The 21,830-nt window shown below is 42.2% G+C and overlaps 1 long non-coding RNA gene across 2 annotated transcripts; it reads left to right on the top strand.

Moving 5' to 3' along the window:
• Positions 1–89: 89 nt before the first annotated feature.
• Positions 90–21,288, top strand: LOC118920928 (uncharacterized). 2 transcript variants are annotated; one of them, XR_008997937.1, is made up of 4 exons: positions 90–1,941; positions 5,140–5,353; positions 6,633–6,784; positions 15,227–21,288. It is a non-coding gene; the product is annotated as an uncharacterized LOC118920928 (long non-coding RNA). The 2 variants fall into 2 exon arrangements; XR_008997936.1 differs by lacking the exon at positions 15,227–21,288 and having other exon boundaries at positions 6,633–9,396.
• The last annotated feature ends 542 nt before the right edge of the window (positions 21,289–21,830 follow it).

Below are 21,830 nucleotides of genomic sequence, written 5' to 3'. Positions count from 1 at the left end.
AGCTGGTGGCTTCAGTCTCGGAGCCCGACTCCGAGCTTCATGGGGGCATCCCGGAGAGGCCACTGCTGGGAGCTTGGCCCCCAGCCCTAGGGCGACCCACTGAATGTCAATGATTCCTATGGGATCCCCATCTTCCTACACTCCCTTCACGTGTCCCGGCGCCCTCTCCCCTCCCACTACCCCTATATTCTTACACCTGCGTCCTATATCCGGGTCCCCTAATCTGTACCCTTTTCTGCACACCAGGTCGGTGCACCTCCATTCTCTGAACCACCTTTCTCTCTGCTCCCCTCCCTTTTCTGTCTCCCCTCTTCACCCTCTGCTTTTCCACCCCGTCTTTCCTCAGCTGGGCAGGCTTAGGTGGGGGACAAAACCAGGTGCTTCTGGTTCCAGAGGAGCACCCGGATGTGTAGAAGAGTTGATTAAAGTGACGGAAAAATTTTTACAGAGTAGAACTTAGAGAGCAGTTGCTCTGAGCTGAATAAACATTGGCCTAGAGGCGGCTCTGTGCCGGAACGTTTACATACTTTATTTAATCCACGTTGCTACTGGGGCTGGACAAAACAGTGACAGAACAGAGAATATTAGTCCTGATTACACCCGGAAAACCGAGGCTAACAGATTTCACTGTAGTTATGTGGATTCATATTCAATAACACATCAACAAATATTTATTGAGTACCCACTGTTGGTACTCCCAACCACTAACACATTTATTGAACACATACTGAGTGCTAGATACTGTGCTATAGCACTTTATGTATTTTGATCTTCACAACAACCCCAAAAGGTGGTATTATCCCCATTTTCCTGTTGAGGAAACAGACTCAGAGAGCCAAGCGGCTTCTCAAGGTCACAAAGCTATCATAAATAGCAGAGCCAGGACTAGAACTATAATTGCTGGCCCCAACCCTCTCCACTCTCTACATGTACCAGATTATCTAAACCCCACACTGCTTCAGCAATCCCAGGGAGACCTGGGCCTAGTCTGACTGCCCCAAACTTGCTGTGTGACTTCAAGCAAATTATGTCACCTCTATGGGCTTTGATATCCTTATCTGTCAAATTTAATATATCCAAGCTTCCTTCTAGAGATTCTTTCAGACTCTCCTCAGGATTCTGTCATTCCCATGTTCTTGACCCAGGCAGTCCCATGACCTAGGAAATGCCTGAGGAGAGACCACAAACACACATCCTCAGAATCTCCAGGGCCAGGGGTGCAGGGTCGTCTCTCAGTAGAGCGGGCTGGTGGGGGTGAGTCTGAGAGCTGCCCATTTGGCCCAACAGGAGGCAGGGGTAAGCTAGGCCGGAGCTTCAGGCTCTGCTGATAAAACCCTGTCCCAACCTAGTCTGAAACCCCAGAGGGATTCCTCAGCCCTAGCAACTAGCAGGAGGAGCCAGGAAATAATACCCAGAGGCTTGGGAATGGGGCTGGTAGGGAGAAGATATCAGCAAAATACTGCCAAAACAGCCCTTGTAGTGGTGTCCCCAAAATATTCTGTGCAACCCTGAGCCTTTGCTCATCACATCAGCTTCTAATCTCATACTCTCTTTTGGCCTCCTTGCTGACTTAAATAATTATAACACACCTCTTCTGTCACACCATTTGCCTGTTCTAAAACCTTCTGTGGCTCCCAAAGTACCACATTCCAAAAGTTCATGACCTTCCAGCTCCAGCTCTCCAACTGCGTCCTCCCTTCTCCTACGTGCACTTTGTGCTAAGGGCAAACTCCTCAGTATGTCTTCAGTACTCTCCCACAGCCACGCTTTTGCTCAGGCTCTTTCCCCTGCCTGGAATGCCCTTTTTAGGCATTTCTGAATTCATATCCTTCCTGTCTTCAAGGTTCTACTTACTCCTTTTTCCTCTAGGTAGCCTTCCCTGTCCTCACCTATGTGTCCAGAGCCATCTTGATGGGCAGTCATTTATTTGTTTAATAGACAGTAAGTGATGATGACTAATTTTGTGTATGTGTCTTCCCACATGGATGGCTGGTATCCTAAAGGCTGAATCTCTGTCCATATACTCCCCTCACCCAGCCTGTGCTGGGCCTGGCAGAGCAGACTCTAATCAAAGGCTCAGCAGTTACAGCTCAAGAAGGGTGGCTGGCACAAGAGTCTATGCCTGGACCTCTACCCTAGTAAAGGAGTCATTCTGTTGGGCACAGGGTTCTGGTTCCCCAAACCCAGGGAAGTGGGGTCCTGGCATATACTCTGATACCCTAAATGACCTCGATTCTGCTCCCAGCCTTAGAGGAGCCCTGTGTACAGGCTGCTAGGGCAATCCAAGTCTTCCATTTCTCTGTAGACTCAAGGGTACCCAAGGAAGTAGGGGGCTAGAGCCCAGTGGAATTCTGTCCTAAAACCCTGGGACTAATACCTCTCCACCACAGAGACTTAGTATCAGAGCTGGAGGAGACCTCAGAGTTCAATTCATTCAAACTCATTTTATTGGTGGAGAAACTGAGGCACAGAGAGGTCAACGTACTTGCTCAGAATTTTAGAACAGCAGAGCCATCTACTGATCCTGCCCATTAGTATTCTGAGACCCTGGCATGGACCTGGGAACTATAAAAAGAGGCAGTGGGCACCATGCTGGAGGTAATCCTGGAGTCTCATTTCCAATCAGACAGGTGCCAAAGCTGTGTACATATATGGATAGACATGGGCATCTGTGCCTACATATGAAAGCATCCATGTACAAACATGCACACGTGTGCATATGAGCTCACACACCCAGGGCTATCAGATGCCCATGCCCATCCAATCCCTGCCTAGATATAAGCACCTGCCCAATTTTATGAGCTCCAGGAGTGGATGTCAAGAGGCTACCCTTCTATTACTGTCTGGGCCTTGGGCTTGCCCTCACCAGACCCTAGGGGTTCCCCAGTGCTTGGGGCCTCCACTTCAAAGGGTAGAGATGTGTCAGCTTGGGTGTGACCCTCACAGGACCTTGTGTTTACTCAAAGGTATGAGCCCTCTGGAGAACTGGCTCACCTTTCCCCTTTCCTCCCTCCCCCTCAAAGAAAGAGGGAAAGGCTGAGACAAAACTCAGCGAGTAGCTTGGAATCTGAATCAAAACCAGCAAATCCTGATCACTGTAGAAGCAGTACCACCCACACATTACAACTAGCCCAGGATCTACAGAGTTAAATAATTAATATTAATGACAGTTCTGTTGGGATTTCTATATGCCACGTACTGTTATTTATAAGTCCTTACCTGTATTAAGTCATTTAATCTTCACAACTCTCTAATGTAGGCAATATTATTTTTCCAATTTTGCTGGTGAAGAAACAGAGAAGGGAAGAAATTTAATTGGTAGAGCAAGCTAGGAAACAGAATCCCCAGAATCCCCCAACAGATTGGCCTACACCTTAACAAGGGCCATATCCCCAGAACTTCTACTCAGAAAGCTTTGTTGTTCAACCCAGAAATGTTTGAACTGAGGATAACTGCTGTGTGTGTGTGTGTGTGCACGTGCGTGTACCATGAAAAAGACCTTGGGCTGAGCTGATTGTCAGTATATCCAGATTTCAATCTTGATTCTATCCTGGGCTCACTGCCTGCCTGACCCTTGGGAAGTCACTTTCTTTGAGCCTCAGTTTTCCCATCTGCAAAATGGCTGGCTTCATGATTCCTAAACAGTACCTCCACCCTAACCTTCAGGCATTCAGGTCTGTTTGTGTGAACTATGCTTAATGCCCCTGACAAAGGGGAGGTGATGATCAGGACAGGATTTATTTCAGGAAGAGGGAGGGAGGTGGCAGGAAGCCAGATGCCTGGCTTAACTTTAGTTCATTTACTCACAGTGTGAGGGTGTGATGGTGACTTTGGGGTTCCATGGGTGTGTTTGTGAGTGTGGACAAGTATCCAAGTGAGTTGCTCTGGTGTGGGTGCCCTGCATGAATTCCCACATTTAGAACTTTTGGAGGGAAATGGTTGTATCCCTCCAGCTTTGAGGCTGGAGAGGAGAGAGTGGAGAGCTGGGTTCCCACCTGCTGAACTAGCCACTCTCCTAGGACCAGATGGACTCCCTGATGCTCAGACCAGTGCCCTTTCCTGAGCACAGATTTACCTTTGCTCCCTACTACCTCCAGGCTTCAGTTCACACTGTTGACCAGGCATCCTCTCCTGGCACCTAGTACAAAAGCATTCAGGAAGTACTGACTGCAGGGATGACTGAAACTGCCCTCACCCATTCTTGTAGCCTTCTTTGTACACACACACACACACACACACACACACCATGCAAATGATTACATTCCAAACCACCACCAGTTTTCCTATTTCCAGGATTTTACTCTTGCAGTTTCTTCCTCCTAGGGAACCCTGTCTCCCCCACCTAATCTCCTGTGTCTAGACCCTCTCTATTCTTCAAGACTAATGTAATCAGCAGCTTATATTTATTGAGCACTTACTATGTGCCTGTAACACTCCAAGATGGACACTGTTGTTATCTGCAATTTACAGATGAGGAAATCGAGGCTCAGACTGCTCAGGCCTAAGATCACAGAGTTAATAAGTGTCAGTGCATGTTTCTGTATGTTCAATTATGTATAGAAATATTGTATGTGTCCCAAGGAAAACAAAATCCCTGATTCAAAAAGATAAATGCACCCCTATGTTTATCTCCACACTGTTTGCAATAGCCAAGATACGGAAGCAACCTAAGTGCCCATCAGTAGATGAATGGATAAAGAAGATGTAGTACATGTAGACAATGGAATATTATTCAGCCATAAAAAGAAAAGAAATCCTCCTATTTGCAACAACATAGGTGGACCTAGAGGGTGTTATGCTCAATGAAATAAGCCAGGCAGAGAAAGACTAATACCATATGATTTCACTTATTTGTGGAATATAAAAACAATGCAAAACAGAAGGAACAAAATAGCATTAGACTCATAACACTGAGAAGTGACTAGTGGTTACCAAGGGGAAGAGGAGTAGATGGGGATGGGGAGGAAGGGGGACTGTTGAACCATTTGATGTACATTTGATAATTTAAAAATATTTATACAATAGCCAAAAAGAGAGATATTGTATGTGTATATGTATACAATAATGAATAGCATAAAAATTACAAAGCCCATGTGTGAAAAATCTAGTATCTCCTAACATAAAATCATTTTCTTAAAGAGCAGACACTCCCATGTTGGCCCTGAAGGAGCAAACTGCTGTGTTGTGGAGAGAGCCACATGGCAAGGACCCAAGAGGGGTCTCTAGAAGCTGACGCTGGTCACCAGTTAACAGATAACAAGATGGGAATCTCAGCTATATGGCTACAAGAAAATTACTTCTGCCAACAACCTGAGGGACCCTGGAAGCCAGACTTCCCCTACTTGATCTCCAGGTGAGGACACAGCTGGCCAATACCCTGATTTCAGCCTTATGGGTCCCTGAGCTGAAAACCCAGAGTTGTACCTGGACTTCTGACATACAGAACTGTGAGCTGTAAATGGGTGTTGTCATGAGTCCCTCAGTTTGTGGAGATTTATTACACAGTAACAGAAAACTGCTACACATGTATTGAAAAAGTTTTTTGCATGAAAGTGAAGAAGCAGCTTGAAATACTAACTTTACTCTGGTAAATTTTGTCTTAGTGTAAATATTTTTGTGAAACTCATAAGAAATAGTGTTATAACTGGGAAAAATCATTTTTCCTATTTTTTTTCTTTTTCCAAAGTTATTTAGTTGTAACTGAGTAATTTGAATATATGGGATGCAACTCCAGGGTATATATGAGCCAAATGGCACTTCCTCTGGGAAGTTCTCCAAGATCTCTTTGGAAAAAAGTAAAACCTCTCCCCACTTAAAGCCCTCAAAACACAGTCTGCCTATCTCTTAGAGCCCTGCACACTTTCAATTCACCACACACTGAGGAATGCCTAGTAACTTTCTGGGAGACAGAAAGTAACTTTTCTATACTTGAGAGCTCATTCAGAAACATAATCAGAAACATCATAGTACCAGGAAATTAAGGATAGGAAGGTGGGTTGGACAAGGTGCTAGGGAAATAACCCCACCCAAAAAAACAAAAAGGGATTCAAGGAAGGCTTGCTGGAAGAGAGGACATCTAAATTAGGCTTTGAAGGATGAGCAGAAGCTTGCCTTGGGGCAATTAGGCTGAACGGCCCAGAATATGATTTCAAATCAGAGCCCTGCATCCTTGTCTTGGCTCTGTTTCTGACTTGCTATAGGACTTGGGGTGACTATCCTTCTATAGGCCTCTGTTTCTTTGTCTGTACAATGGGAGTATGATGGGGAATTCCTTGCCTGCTCACTTTTTTCTGCCCATGGCTTTCTAATGAAGTTTTATCTTGTCTGACTGCTTTTCTAGGCTTTTGAGATATGGAACTGGGATAGCAGGGTGACAGACACAGGATGGAGAGGTGAGAGAAGAGGGAAGGAAAGAAAAAAACAAGGTTGTGGAAAAGGGCCTAGGAGGCTAGTTTTTAATGAAAAGTGACAGGTTTGGTGAGTGGGGAACACTGAGTGGCAGCAGTGGGGCATGAGAGGATTAGAGACTTTCTGATGTCTTGAGAGTTACAAATATTAGTCATTTTAAAATTACTTTTAGGAGTTGAACTATTTTTCTTGAATTTAATACATTTTTATTTATTTTTGAATAGGTTAACATTCACATGACTCAAAATCCCAGAGAACAAGAGGATATTTCCACCCCAGCACCATCCAATCAACTTCACTCCTCAGGGGTGACTGCTGTTACCAGCTTATTGTGTGAATTGTCAGAAATACTCTCTGAATATACAAGAATATAAAGGTATATACAATCTCCCTGTTTTGAACACAAATGATAGTGTACTATGCACATTGTTTTCAAATTTACTTCTTTTAACTTAGCAATACAATTTGGAAACCTGTCCCTGATAGTACATACAGAGCTGCCCTATTCTTTAACAGACATGTACTGTTTCATTATATTGTAGTAGGGATAAAGTTATCCAGTCAGTCCCCTGTAGCTGAAACTGAGTTTGTTTTCAACAGTTTGTTCTTTATACTGCAGCTCTTGAATGTGACATTGAAGGTACTAAGCCTGAGCCATGTGGGGCCCCAAATTTATCCATGTTCTGGGGGTATTTGGGCTCAATGGTATCTCTGGATCAAGCTTTTCCCATCTCGCTTTCCTTTGGTTCTACCCACCCTACCCTCCAGGCCTGGAGTGGCAGCCTCAGCCTTCACCGTGGCCTGCTCTCTGATGTCCTCAGAACACTGCCTGCTCCATAAAATCCTCCTGGCCCAACTCCCTTGATTCTAGCCAAAAGTCTACCATCAGGAGCTTTTGGCAGAAAACTGAGGGATAGAGGTTCTGGATGGAGTTTAAATATTTATTGACCAATTCCTAGATTTACCTGGGGTCTCCCTGCTTATTCTCCATCTGCTTGTCTGGTTTTCTGTGAATTTTGTCCTCCCTTTCTGCCAGAGGAATTTACTGGATCTATTCTAAGCTCCTGGGGGCAGGACCTTACTAGGGAGCCTTAAAAAAATACGCCTTCTTATAGGAGAAGAAACCCTTCCACCTGTAATGGAATTGCATGGAATGGTTGTTTAAAGATCATCTAGTACCCTAACCTTGCAGATGAGGAAACCGAAGCCTGGATAAGGGAGAAGGATTTGCCCAAGTAACAAAATGAGTGAGTGAAAGGGACAGGACAGGAACTTGAGGCTTCTACCTCCAATTCTTCCCTCTTCGCCTTCTCCTCCTAGAGTTCAAACTCAGTCAACCTTTATTCTCTTAAAATCTAGTATGTAAAGTTAATAGAATTGTGGTATATTCACACAATTCAGCAATAAAAAGGAATAAACTACTAATACCTGCAACAAATATGGATGAACTTCAAGGTAGCATGCTACATAGAAGAAATGAGATGCAAAGAGTATATACCATATGATTCCATTTATATGAACTTCTAGAACAGAGAAAAGCTATACATACCAACAAAGCAGAGCAATAGCTACCTGGGAGTGGGTGGAAGGACTGAATAAAAGGACAATGAGAAACTTTCTGGAGTGACATAAATGTTCTATATTTTGATTGTGGTATTGGTTACATGGGTGTACATATTTGTCAAAACTCATACCTCTACAAAGTTGGTTTGAAATGAAAAAAAAAGGAACATTGAAGTATATTTACTCAATTTAGTTAAGGAAATACAATGTGACCAGTCACCTACATGTATAAAGTCATCATTGATCAAGTCATTTGAGAAGGGCAAGTTTAGCAGTTCATAACTCCCAGGTTAGATGTTTTCCATCTTTTAACTGAATTTGTCACAGATTTTGGTCAGAACATCATTTTTCTTAGACTTTTGTTATAGAACTTCCTCTATTGTGACAACTGTTTCTGATTTGGATTGGATTGGAAAGCTAGTGATTAATACTTCTTCGCTCTGTTTCCGGATGATTTATTGACTTGCCAGATTTAATTTTTCTTCTTCAGGGAATTTCAAAGATTTCCAGTTCTGTCCTCTAAAAGAAATGTATTTATGTAAGTAATACATGTCATGGCTAACATTTATTGACTGCTTTCTATGTTCCAGGAGGTGTTCTGTAGGTTTTTTATGTAATATCTCATAGCTTCACAACAATCCTATGAGGAACTACTCTTTACTATTCCCATCCTGCAGGTTTGGAAACTGAGGCACAGAGAGTTTGAGTTATCTGCCCAAAGTATGACAGCTACTAAGTGGGATGTGAATCCTGTCAGCCTGGCTCCAGAGCTTATATAGTTAAGCCCTATTAGAAATTGCCTATCAACAGGACTTAAGTGTGATGGGAAAGCCCTTTTGCCTCAGGATCCCTTCCTCACTAGTGCCAGACATTCCACCATTACTGTGTCTTCTCTTACAGTTAAGCATTGGCCTTTTTAAATGCCTCCTAAAATACAACTAGTCAAGAAGGGGATGGGGCACTAAATCCCTACACATCTAGTTGGATGGGTTTTTCAGATGCCTTCTCTCCACTGAATGAACAAAGAGAGAGACACAAATCGGGAGGTTGGGAAGGGGGGTGGAGCATTGAAGGGAGTGAACAGAGAGGTATCAGAGCCAGAGTCCCAGTTTTCCTGGGCTGGCCTGCTCAGCCTCGTGCTGGTGGGTCCCTCTGGACCATGACCCTATGTTTCACTGACTTTGGTTCTCAGTCCAAAACCCTGGGGACAGGGAGCCAAGTGGGGGAGAGGTGACAGGAGAGCCTCTGTGGAAAGACGTTGGGAGTAGCTCAGGTCCCTCCTGAGCCAGGGTGTCTTTGGGGAAAGGCAGGTGGGATAAAGGGCATGACATGAATCTTCCAGAAGAAGGAAGGTCAGCCACACTCCTTTGTCTTAGTGTGGTTGTATTCTATCTACCTGAAGTCTATTTTTTTAAATTAAAATGTATTTTAAATGATGCAACAACTTACATATATATTGTATAAAAATCTAAGTAACCCTTGTAATTTAAAAATATATATAAACATAAAATTCAAACAAGATCATATCAAGGTCACCCTGACTACCCCTTGTCCAAGAGACCTTCCACCACTGCCCTGGTTTGGTGTCCTTTTCTTTTTCTGCACAACACATGTGTATACATATAGGAAGGGTGTGTTTCATGGCTTGTTTTGCTTCCAGTTTTAGAACTATGCTTTAACATTTTTTATTTACTTAATTATAGGGACATAGTTCAAAATTCCAAAGGTTCAACAGGGAATACAAAGAAAAGCAGGTGTCCCTCCCTTTCCTGTTCCCAAATATCCAGTCTCCTCCATGAGGCAATTACCAGTCCTAGTTTCCCGTGATCCCTTCCGGAGATATTCTAGCATTTAAAATCCAATGCACATACACATATATGTATTTTTCACACAAATAGAGACACTGTTCTGAACCTTGTTTTTTTCACTTTACAGTATATCTTGTAAGACCTTTCCTTATCAGTATGGAGAACAGCCTCATTCTTTTACTTTACTTTTCTTTTTTTAATTTTTTATTAAGGTACTATTGATATATACTCTTATGAAGGCTTCACATGAAAAAACAATGTGGTTACTACATTTACCCATATTATCAAGTCCCCACCCATACCCCAATGCAGTCACTGTTCATCAGCGCAGCAAGATGCTGCAGTTCCACTATGTGCCTTCTCTGTGCTACACTGTTCTCCCCGTGATCCCACACACCATGTGTACTAAACATAATACCCCTCAGTCCCCTTCTCCCTGCCTCCCCACCCACCCTCCCACACCCCTCCCCTTTGGTAACCACTAGTTCATTCTTGGAGTCTCTGAGTCTGCTGCCATTTTGTTCCTTCAGTTTTGCTTCATTGTTATACTTCACAAATGAGGGAAATCATTTGGCACTTGTCTTTCTCCGCCTGGCTTATTTCACTGAGAATAATGTCCTCCAGCTCCATCCATGTTGTTGCAAATGGTAGGATTTGTTTATTTCTTATGGATGAATAGTGAAGAGTCCTGACTAATGCTGCTCCATTTTGTAGGTGACTTTGTTTTGTGGGAGACAGGTCACATCAGGGGGAGGTTGCAGGAGTTGCAGGGCTTTGGCCAACACAGTTGCCAGGGCTGGCCAGATGCTCCCAGCCAGTGGAAGGTGGACGGCTTGCCCACCCAGTGGTCGGGAGTGTTGCTCCACCTGGAGGGAACCAGTCCAGGTGGTTGGTGAACGGGTTGGTTGTGGTGAGAGTCAGGTCATATCTGGGCCCGGTCTGTGCATGGCCCACTGTGCTCTGCACACAGTCCATTGTGCGCATGGTCTGCTCTGCGCACAGCCTGTTCTGCTCTGCACATGGCCTGCTCTGCGCACGGCCCATTCTGCACACCGCCTGCTCTACACACGACCCCATTCCTATGTATAAAAGAAGAATGAACTTGTACTTTGGGGTCTCCACCTGTGACTGTGAGACCCCAGCATGCTGGTTACCCAATAAACGCTCTTGCTTTTGCATCCATGCGTTTCCTGGTTATTTGGAGGTCAATTGCACAGACCCAACAAATAGTATTCCATTGTGTATATGTACCGCATCTTCTTTATCCATTCATCTATTGATGGACACTTAGGTTGCTTCCATATCTTGGCTATTGTAAAAAGTGCTGAAATAAACATAGAGGTGCATATGTCTTTTTGAATCTGAGAAGTTGTATTCTTTGGGTAAATTCCAAGGAGTGGGATTCCTGGGTCAAATGGTATTTCTATTTTTAGTTTTTTGAGGAACCTCCATATTGCTTTCCACAATGGTTAAACTAGCTTACATTCCCACCAGCAGTGTAGGAGGGTTCCCCTTTCTCTGTATTCTCACCAGCATTTGTCTTTTCGATGCTGGCCATCCTTACTGGTGTGAGGTGATATCTCATTGTGGTTTTAATTGGCATTTCCCTGATTAGTGATGTGGAGCATCTTTTCATGTGGCTGCTGGCCATCTGAATTTCTTCTTTGGAGAACTGTCTCTTCATATCCTCTGCCCATTTGTTAATCGGGTTATTTGCTTTTTGGGTGTTGAGACGTGTAAGGTCTTTATATATTTTGGATGTTAACCCCTTGTTGGATATGTCATTTACAAATATATTCTCCCATACTGTAGGATGCCTTTTTGTTCTGCTGATGGTGTCCTTTGCCGTACAGAAACTTTTTAGTTTGATGTAGTCCCACGAGTTCATTTTTGCTTTTGTTTCACTTGCTCGAGGAGATGTATTCAGGAAGAAGTTGCTCATGCTTATATTCAGAAGATTTTTTGCCTATGTTTTCTTCTAAGAGTTTTATAGTTTCATGACTTACATTCAGGTCTTTGATCCATTTCGAGTTTACTTTTGTGTATGGAGTTAGACAATAATCCAGTTTCATTCTCTTGCATGTAGCTGTCTAGTTTTGCCAACACCAGCTGTTGAAGACAGTCTCATTCTTTTTCACACATGCATAGGATCCCATTGTATGTGCGTGATATTTATCAAGTTGCCTATGGAAAGAAAGATTGTTTCCAATGTTATTATTATAAATAACATTGCAGTTAATATTTTTATCCACTATTTTTCCTATCTGTTGGTGGGGATTAGTCAGTTGAGGTTATTTAAACAATTTAAATAGCATTTTAAAAGTTGATAGATATTCCAAATAGCCTCCAGCATGTACCAATTTATATAGCTTATAGGTTGGTTGGTTTCTCTATAAATATATCATAGTATATTCTCTGTCTAATATTATAGTATATATTCTGTAGACTCACATTTTCACTCAGCAGTATGACTTGGAGTTCTTCCTATGTCAATACACATAGATCTACTTCATGAAAAAAAACAATCTTACAGTTTCCCATTGTATGGCTGAAGATAGCTTATTTAGTTGATCACTTATTGATGAAAAGTTGGGTGGTTTCAATTTCTTGCTGCCACAAACAATGCTACAGTGACTCTTCTTGTATGAATGGAGTAGATTCAGAGAAGGGAATTACAAGATTGATTGATAGGTATGTATATTTTGAATTTTAATAGAATTGAATTCTATTAACAAATTGACAAACTGCTCTCCCAAAATGTTGTGCCAGTTTAGCCCTCCACCAATGGTGCATGAGACCCTTACATTTACGCTTAGAACTGGCCCATGTGCTTCCTCCTAAATCAAAGTTCAAAGTCCCAGTCATCACTGGGGTCATCCAGGCCCTGAGCCCCACTCTGTAGAATCTGAGCGGACAAGCTGAGTATTGGAAAGGATGAACACAGATGAGAGGCAGGCTGCCTCTCATTAGCCAGGTGATCAGTCAGGTAATACAACCCTCTCCAAAGGAAAGGCTACTTTGGGAGAAAGTGAGCTCCCATCACTAGAGGTGTCTGGCTGGAAGTTTAGTATCAACAGATGCACTGAGCATTTACTTGGTGCCAGGTCTTGGGCTGTGTGTCTTGACCCAGTGATAAGTCAGACCCAGGCACTGCCCTCCTAGATCTTGATACTCATGGAGAAAATAGACAAGTAAACAGTGACATTTCTAAGTATTGAGTTAGACTTCCTTTTCTGCCAATATCTGGAACTTCCTGCTGTATGACACATAGAAATGCTGGAAATAAAAGCAACAAACATCCTTTTGCATGCACAGCTGAACCTGTAACAGTTTGGGTTTTAACAGACATTTGGGGAGATGAGACTTGGGCTTACGTGAGGTTAGGTGTTGGAACTGACACCCTTGATAAAACTAGGATGCTTGGAGGGCTACACTCATAGTGAAAGATTAGATTAGGGTAAAACAAACATACATTTGACTACTAGCAAAGAACACAAAAAAGAATATGTGTTCATCTTGCTCTCGTCTTTGGGTGGGGGAAAGAAACTATCCCCTAAGAACTCAAAACCATATGCCTGCCCTTGATGAGTCTGGGGTTCATATTTACACCACTTGATTGGCTGGGAATCCCTGAGGCTGATAAATTAACATAAAAGGAGACCTACTCCAAGACTTATCTCTTGGATGCCTAGCAGAAACAAATGTAAATCCTCTCTGGATCTCTCCCCTTACAACCCCCAATGCAGGCCACACAATTCCTATATATAAAGTCCTTCCAAACATTAGCTAATAATCCACAAAATAACAATTGATGAAATATACAAGAAAACAATCCAACATGAGTAAGATTCAGTAAACACAGCAAACAGAAGTATCAGATTCTTAAGAACTTCAGATAATAGAGTTACGAGATAGTGATCAATAAGCGATCTTATTGATAAATTAGAGGCAGCTGCTAAGTGCTTTGTGATTATAAAGAACTGAGTCTCTGATGGAATCAGTCTTCCATCATAGAGAAGAAAACTTTAAGAATGGGCTTTGAAGGATAAGTAGGACTTTGCCAAGTGAGGGCAGATGCTGTTGGGGATAGCTGGTGGGGTGTACAATGCAGAATGTATCAAGGTAATGACTATTGATAGTTTATTTTCTTAGGGGCAAATAGGGCAGAAAAGTGGGAGATGAGGCAAAGAAGGTAAGTAGGGGCATAGGTTATGTAGGCCTTTGTGAGCCACCTTAAGGACTTGGGTTCTTAAACTAAGTACAAAGAAAAGCCACTGAAGTGTTTTATGTGAGCAATTAGTGATATTCATTTGTTCGTCCATTCATTCATTCATTCATTCATTCATTCAACAATGGATGTCAGGCATAGAGAAAGGGTTGGAAAATGGAGAGTGGTAGCAGGAGACCAGCCAGGAGAGTAGAGCAGACATCTAGGTTTAGACCAGGGTGGTGGCAGTGAAGATGGAGAGGAGTAGATAGATTTGACTGATACTTAGGTCAGAGCTTGAAAGTGGATTGTATACATAGGAGAGGAAAGTGGGAGGTGTCAAGGTTGATTCCCAGGTTTTGGGCAGAGCAGCTGAAAAACTGGTGATGATATTCACAGAGATAAGGAATTAAAGAAGAATCGTGAGTTATGGGAAGGAAGATCATAAACTCAGCCTTAGGTATTTGGAGATTAAAATGACTATGGGATATCCAGGTAGCGAAGTCTAGGAGGTAGTTTGGATCTCAACAGGAGAAATCTTGAAATAAAGATCTGAGAGTCATCAACATATAAATGGTCATTGAAGCCAGGGAAGTATATGAGAAACTGAGTTCCATCTCCTGTTGTACTGGTTAAGAGCTTTTGATTGCAAATTACTGAATACCCAAGAGCTTTTGGTTGCAAATAACTGAATACCCAACCCAAACTGGATTAAACTAGAAAAGGAATTTGGTTGAAATGTTCAGCAATAATGCCGTCAGGCAAGTCTTGGCCCAGTGGATTAAATAATGATAGGAAGATCCAGTCTTTTCTAATTTCTCCAAAACATTTCCTGGAAATTGGCAAAATTCTTGACAGGCTCTCTCTTTGTCACCACACGATGATGTAGGAGAATGGCTCTGCCATGGCCCCAGGTGATCTTGCATGTATTCATTTAGATAGTCCACAGGGGCAAAGATTTGAAAAGCTTAGCTGAGCCTTAACCAATGCCTTGTGATCCTCCCAGAACTTGATAGAATGTGAGGCTTGTAAGATCTGAGGCCATTTCCCACTCCCTCCCTATCTCCCCTGGGAAGCTGTTATGAGACAGTTTCCTTATTGCTTCCCAGGTTCTGATGAGCTAATGGGACGTTTTGCCTCATCCTATTAAAAATGGAGCTGCAGAATATAAAACCTATTAACTGCAATCTAAAATTGGTCCTCAGTAACAGAGTATTGTAATTGGCCTCTTTTGTTTCAGTGTCAGTTTTTTGGTGTGTGGAACAAGGATCACAAGAGCTGGCTTGTTCTTCTTGTCTATGCAAGTAAAAAAGTGCTTAAATTGAAAAGTGGCTCCAATCCTGAGAAGGAAGAATAAAGCTGAGGGGATTGTGCTCCCCAACTTCAAGCTCTACTACAAAGCCACAGTAATCAAGACAATTTGGTACTGGCACAAGAACAGACCCATAGACCAATGGAACAGAATAGAGACCCCAGATATAAAACCCAGCATATATGGTCAATTAATATACGATAAAGGAGCCATGGATATACAACGGGGAAATGACAGCCTCTTCAACAGCTGGTGTTGGCAAAACTGGACAGCTACATGCAAGAGAATGAAACTGGATTACTGTCTAACTCCATACACAAAAGTAAATTTGAAATGGATCAAAGACCTGAATGTAAGTCATGAAACCATAAAACTCTTAGAAGAAAACACTAGGCAAAAATCTCTGGAATATAAACATAAGCAACTTTTTCCTGAACGCATCTCCTTGGGCAAGGGAAACAAAAGAAAAAGTGAACACATGGGACTACATCAAGCTAAAAACCTTCTGTACAGCAAAGGACACCATCAACAGAACAAAAAGGCATCCTACAATATGGGAGAATATATTTGTAAACGACATATCTGACAAGAGGTTAACATCCAAAATTTATAAAGAGCTCACACACCTCAACACCCAAAAAGCAAATAACCCAATTAACAAATGGGCAGAGGATATGAACAGATACTTCTCCAAAGAAGAAATTCAGATGGCCAACAGGCACATGAAAAGATGCTCCACATTGCTAATTGTCAGGGAAATGCAAATTAAAACCACAATGAAATATCACCTCACACCAGTTAGGATGGCCAACATTGAAAAGACAAGGAGCAACTAATGCTGGCGAGGATGTGGAGAAAGGGGAACCCTCCTACAAGGCTGGTGGGAATGTAAATTAGTTCAACCATTGTGGAAAGCAATATGGAGGTTTCTCAAAAAACTCAAAATAGAAATACCATTTGACCCAGGAATTCCACTCCTAGAAATTTACCCTAAGAATGCAGGAGTCCAGTTTGAAAAAGACATATGCACCCCTATGTTTATCGCAGCACTATTTACAATAGCAAAGATATGGAAGCAACCTAAGTGTCTATCAGTAGGTGAATGGATAAAGAAGAAGTGGTACATATATTCAATGGAATATTATTCAGCCATAAGAAGAAAACAAATCCTACCATTTGCAACAACATGGATGGAGCTAGAGGGTATTATGCCCAGTGAAATAAGCCAGGAGGAGAAAGACAAGTGCCAAATGATTTCCCTCATTTGTGGAGTATAACAATGAAGCAAAACTGAAGGAACAAAACAGCAGCAGACTCACAGAGTCCAAGAAGGGACTAGTGGTTACCAAAGAAGAGGGGTGGAGGAGGGTGGATGGGGAGGGAGTGGGAAGGGGATTGAGGGGTATTATGATTAGTACACATGGTGTTGGGGGTGTCACAGGGAAGACAGTGTAGCACAGAGAAGACAAGTAGTGACTCTGTGGCATCTTACTACACTGATGGATAGTGACTACAATGGGGTGTGGGGGGTACTTGATAATATGGGTGAATGTAGTAACTACAATGTTTTTCATGTGAAGGCTTCATAAGTGTGTATATCAATGATACCTTAATAAAAAAAAAAAGAAAAGTGGTTCATTGTATCTTCACCAAAAGAAGTACTCAGGCCTTCGCGTTTCCTTGTCTTGCCTTATACTTACCAGATCCTAGGCCTCTTTCAAGCTCAAATCCACCAGAAAGAAAAAGACCCATTTCCCCGTAACTCAATTTAAAATTCCAAAATTGAGTCTTGTTAATTCTGACTAACCTGATGGGTCACATGCTCATCTCTGAATGAATCACTGTGTTTAGGGGTTTGGAATGTGTCAGTTAGCTTAAGCCATTTAGGGCCCATCCCTGGGAATGGGGTTGAGGTCTATCCCACTTCAAGCACATGGCCGAGAATTCAGGGTCCTATTAGGAAAGGGGAAAGGTGGAGCAGATGCCAGGAAGAAACAAGCAAAGCCCACTTGTATCTGTCTCCTTTCCCAGAGCCAGGAAATCTGGTGTATTTGGTGGAGGGCATGAAGGGTCTGGATGCACAGTTGTGGAGGGTGTGGTTCCTGAGGAGGGAGAGGGGTTCAAAGAGGAGGCTGGGGGAGGGAGAGTCAACCTTCAGCCTTCAGGTTGATGGCCTAGTTTACATCTTGGTCTTGTTTTCCTAACAGGATGGCTTTTGCAATGGTGGGCATTTGTGGGTAGGGGACAGGAAGGATATTGAGAGAGCTGGAGGCACAGGATCTCGGAAACCTCTCCTCAGGGCATTATGTAACGCCAGAGCTCTGGTTCCTTTTGGGCTCCTACAGTATGTTAACTTTAAAATTAGAACAGTTATCTTACCAGCAAAACCAGGTTTATTTGGGAGTGGTAGAGAATTACAATCCAGGACACACAAGCCACAGCAGAACCAAAGGCATCACTGGAAAAAGAAGGAAAGGAACACTATTTTATAGAGGAAGGGCTGAGTTACGAGAGCTGTTTCTAAGCAAAAAGACCATTGGAGTAAACTGGGAGATCCATGTATTATGGCTGCTTATTGGCTGAGTTGTGACAGTCTCTCATTGGCTGGGGTATTGTAAGAAGGCAGAAGGTGGAAGCCACTTTCTTCCTGACTGAGTGGTAAAGTAGCTAAAACAGTGTGGCTGTTACTCAGATCTTCTGATGGGATCTGAGATATATGAGGAGTGGTGGGCATGAGAACTTGTCCTGCAGGTTTCCCATCACCATGTCAGGGAGGTTTCCCTTAATTTTCATAGATATTTGAGTCCAAGATTGAGGAGGGAGCTGGTTGTGGGTCTTCCAGTGGGTCTTACTAGACACCCAGCCCAGGAACAAGAGGCAGTTAGTGTATGAGACAGATGGTGAGAACCCTGGTTTCTGGACCCAGGGCCACCCCTGACTTGCTGTTTCTCTCTGGGTCTTAATTCCCAATCTGTACAGTGAACTAGATTAGGCCTTTCCTAGTTTTTCAATCTTAAAATAACTGTGGGTAAAATTGTAATATTTCCAGAATATCTCACCCGACTTTAGTGCATCTGCAATATCAACAGGCATTCCTCAGGGGTGGAGAATTCATCTCCATATCAATGGGTAATTACCTGGGCAACCGAGGGCTTATCTGAACCTGAGAAGTTAGGGGGAGGTCTAGCTTGATTCTGCGGGAGCAGGAAAGAGAAACGGTGCTGGACCGCACTTTGTAAGCAATAAATGGGTTTTCAACTTTATTTCTCTCTTTGACTGATTTTGGTTTTAGAGGTATTTTGCCCTGGGATTTCCTCTCCCTGGAGTTACAATAAACTTTAACTATTTTCCCTACATGCCACTCACCCCCATTTGTTGAGTTGTTATTGTTTGTTTTCAAGTTTTTATATAGTTTATTGTCTCCTGGTGAAAAATCTTCACATTCAAACAAAGATCAAGCCAATGCTGTATCTTTAATCCTTTTTAGCTTTTTCCACTCGTTTCTTCTGTGTCTTACTGATTTTCTTGAGTTCTTTCCTTCTCATCCAGGCCATATTTTGCAAATTCATGTATGGTTGATTTCTCTTTGTACAATCCAAGGAACTGTAAATTTTATCAGTCTACTGTTTTGCCATGAGCAAAGTGGGTTCAAATCTGAGGACAAGGATCACTGGCATGTTCTCATACATTTTGGTGTGTTTTCCTGGAATTTCTGGCTTAGTTAGTTTCCTTCCCAGGGTAAAGGACCTTTCTGACCATTTGTTTCTGTAGAAAACAGTACCTCATGAATTTCTTTGCCTGGATGGTTACTTGTGCCATTCATAATGGTGGCTAGTCATCAGGCAGCCAGGGGCAGTAAAAAAGCCCTTAGTTATGTTTAAAGATTTTGTATACTTGTCAATTTGAGCTTGTTGCTCTGAGTTTATCTCAAATTTTTATTAATGACTCTTGAATAGCATGATGCAAGGCCATTCAAAACTGGTTGGAGTTCCCTCATTCCAATAGTTGCACCTGGTTGACCTGACAGGTGGTTCCTGCTATCCAGGTCCTGTTTTGTTGCCTACCTGAGTCCTGACTACTCTAAGTATGGTTTTCCAGTCTTCTCTTTAGCCCTGTAAGCTGCCTCATAGCCTTTATGTTAAAGATGGCCAGAATCAGTTTGCTCCTTGGAAAAAAAGAAATGTAGTAGACAAAACATATCTCCACAGCCTAGCATAGGACCTGGCAATGGTAGATAATCAATAAATGCTAAAGGAAAAACTGCAGGTATGTGGCTTAAAGCTGGTTACTTAATATCTCAGAGCCTCAATTTCTTCCTTCTAGGTAACCCACATATCATCTGGGATCTCTGGTTTGTCAGGAGAAAAATCACTTTACTTGCTCCTTTATCATCTTCCTCCTTTCAGTTCTTTACCCTCTGTTTCAGCTACACCAAAACAACCCAACCCAACTCAACCAATCCAACCTAGATTCCTCTTATTTTCCCAGGCAAAGCAGCTTAACCACAATGCCTGAACCTAACATTCCAATCCTGGTTGTGCCATTTACTAGCTGTGTGATCTTGGACACATCACTAAATCTCTTTGTGCCTCAGTTTCCTCATGTGCATCTGGAAATAGAGAAATTATAGGACCTGTAATAGTGTTTCAGGAAATCCAGTCTGGGGAGCTCTCCCTGCCAGCTAGGTGAGACCTCCACCCCTCAAGAGGGTTCTTGACTCTGATCCAGAAAGATTCATGAGCAGGTCAGGCAGGTACAAGCAAAGAGTAGTTTAATAAAGCAAAAGGACACACTCAAGGAAGGAGTGTAGGCATGCTTGAGAGGTTAGTAAAGCAAAGTACTCAAGGAGGGAGTGTGGGCATGCTCCAGAGATGAGCGGCATGGTGGGTTTTGGGTTGGGTGGTCTTACAGATAGGTGGGGTTTTCTCAGAATAGGGAGGGGATTTGGGGGAAATAGGGTTTTGCCCTCTTTTTGTCCTGTAGTCTGCTTCAGAACTGTCATGGCACCAAGGGGTGTGATTTTTAGTATGCTAATGAGTATATATTGTATTTTGAGTTGAAGTCAGGGTCAGTCTCTCCTCTATGTTGGATCCATTCAGTTTTGGCAGGTCTGTTTTCTATACCCTCACTCTCCACAACCCAAGAGAACAGTTTACATGCAATGTTTAGAATATCAACAAGAATCTAACCAAATGTAAATACCAGCCAGAGTTCCAGTCCCCTCCCTGCTCTTGTCTGGCTATCTATCTACATAATAATATATGTATATATTAGATGGATAAGATATGTAAAACACTTAAAATAATACTTAGCACATTGTAAACACTCAATACTTGCTAGCTATTATTACTATTTTCATCTTTTTATTACATAAGTGTGGGTAAAATTGTAATATTTCCAGAATATCTTGCCTGGCTTTAGTGCATTTGTATATCCTCAGAGGTGGAGAGTTCATCTCCATGTCAATGGGTAATTATCTGGGCAACTGAGGGCATGTCTGAACCTGAGAGTTTAAGGGGAGGGGATGGCTTGCTTGCTGGTTGACCTCTTACGGAGCAGAGGAGAGAGATGGCCCTGGACTGCACCTTGTAAGCAATAAACGGGTTTTAAACTTTATTTCTCCCTTTGACTGATTTCGGTTTTTAGAGGTATTTTGCCTGGGATTTCCTTTCCCCGGACTTAACAATAAGCTACTGGATACCTATGCCTTTAGGGTAATGCTTTTCAAAGTATGGCTCCTGAACCACCGGCATCAGAATAAACTGGAGAGGTTAAGAACACAGGCTTCTGGGCTCCAACCCAGACCTAGAGAATCACAGTCTCTAAGACAGAGCTAGGAAATTTGCCTTGAAAAAATACATCTCCCAAGTGACGCTGATGCTCATTTAAAAATATACATATTGAGACATAATTCACATACCATAAAACTAACCATTTAGAGTGTATAGTTCAGTGTTTTTTGAAATACTCATGGAGTTGTACAACCATCACACTCTAATTTTAGAACATTCTTTTTTTTTTTTTAAGATTCTTTTTTTTATTGAAGGGTAGTTGACAACAGTATTGCATTACATTAGTTTCAGGTGTACAACACAGTGATTCAACATTTATATACATGATAATTCTAGGTACCAGGTATCACCATACCAAGTTGTTACAATATTTTGACTATATTCCTTATGCTATACATTACCTCCCGGTTACTTATTTATTTTACAATTGGAAGTGTGTTTATATATATATATATATATATATATATATTTTTTTTTTTGTGAGGGCATCTCTCATATTTATTGATCAAATAGTTGTTAACCACAATAAATTTCTGTATAGGGGGGTCAATACTCAATGCACAATCATTAATCCACCCCAAGCCTAATTTTCGTCAGTCTCCAATCTTCTGATGCATAACGAACAAATTCTTACATGGAGTACAAATTCTTACATAGTGAATAAGTTACATGGTGAACAGTGCAAGGGCAGTCATCACAGAAGCTTTCGGTTTTGTTCATGCATTATGAACTATACACAG

This window comes from Manis pentadactyla, chromosome 5, assembly GCF_030020395.1.
Source record: "Manis pentadactyla isolate mManPen7 chromosome 5, mManPen7.hap1, whole genome shotgun sequence".
In the NCBI taxonomy this organism is placed as follows: Eukaryota; Metazoa; Chordata; class Mammalia; order Pholidota; family Manidae; genus Manis; species Manis pentadactyla.
The sequence above is the reverse complement of the archived record's forward strand: the minus strand, read 5'-3'. Positions and strand labels throughout refer to the sequence as shown.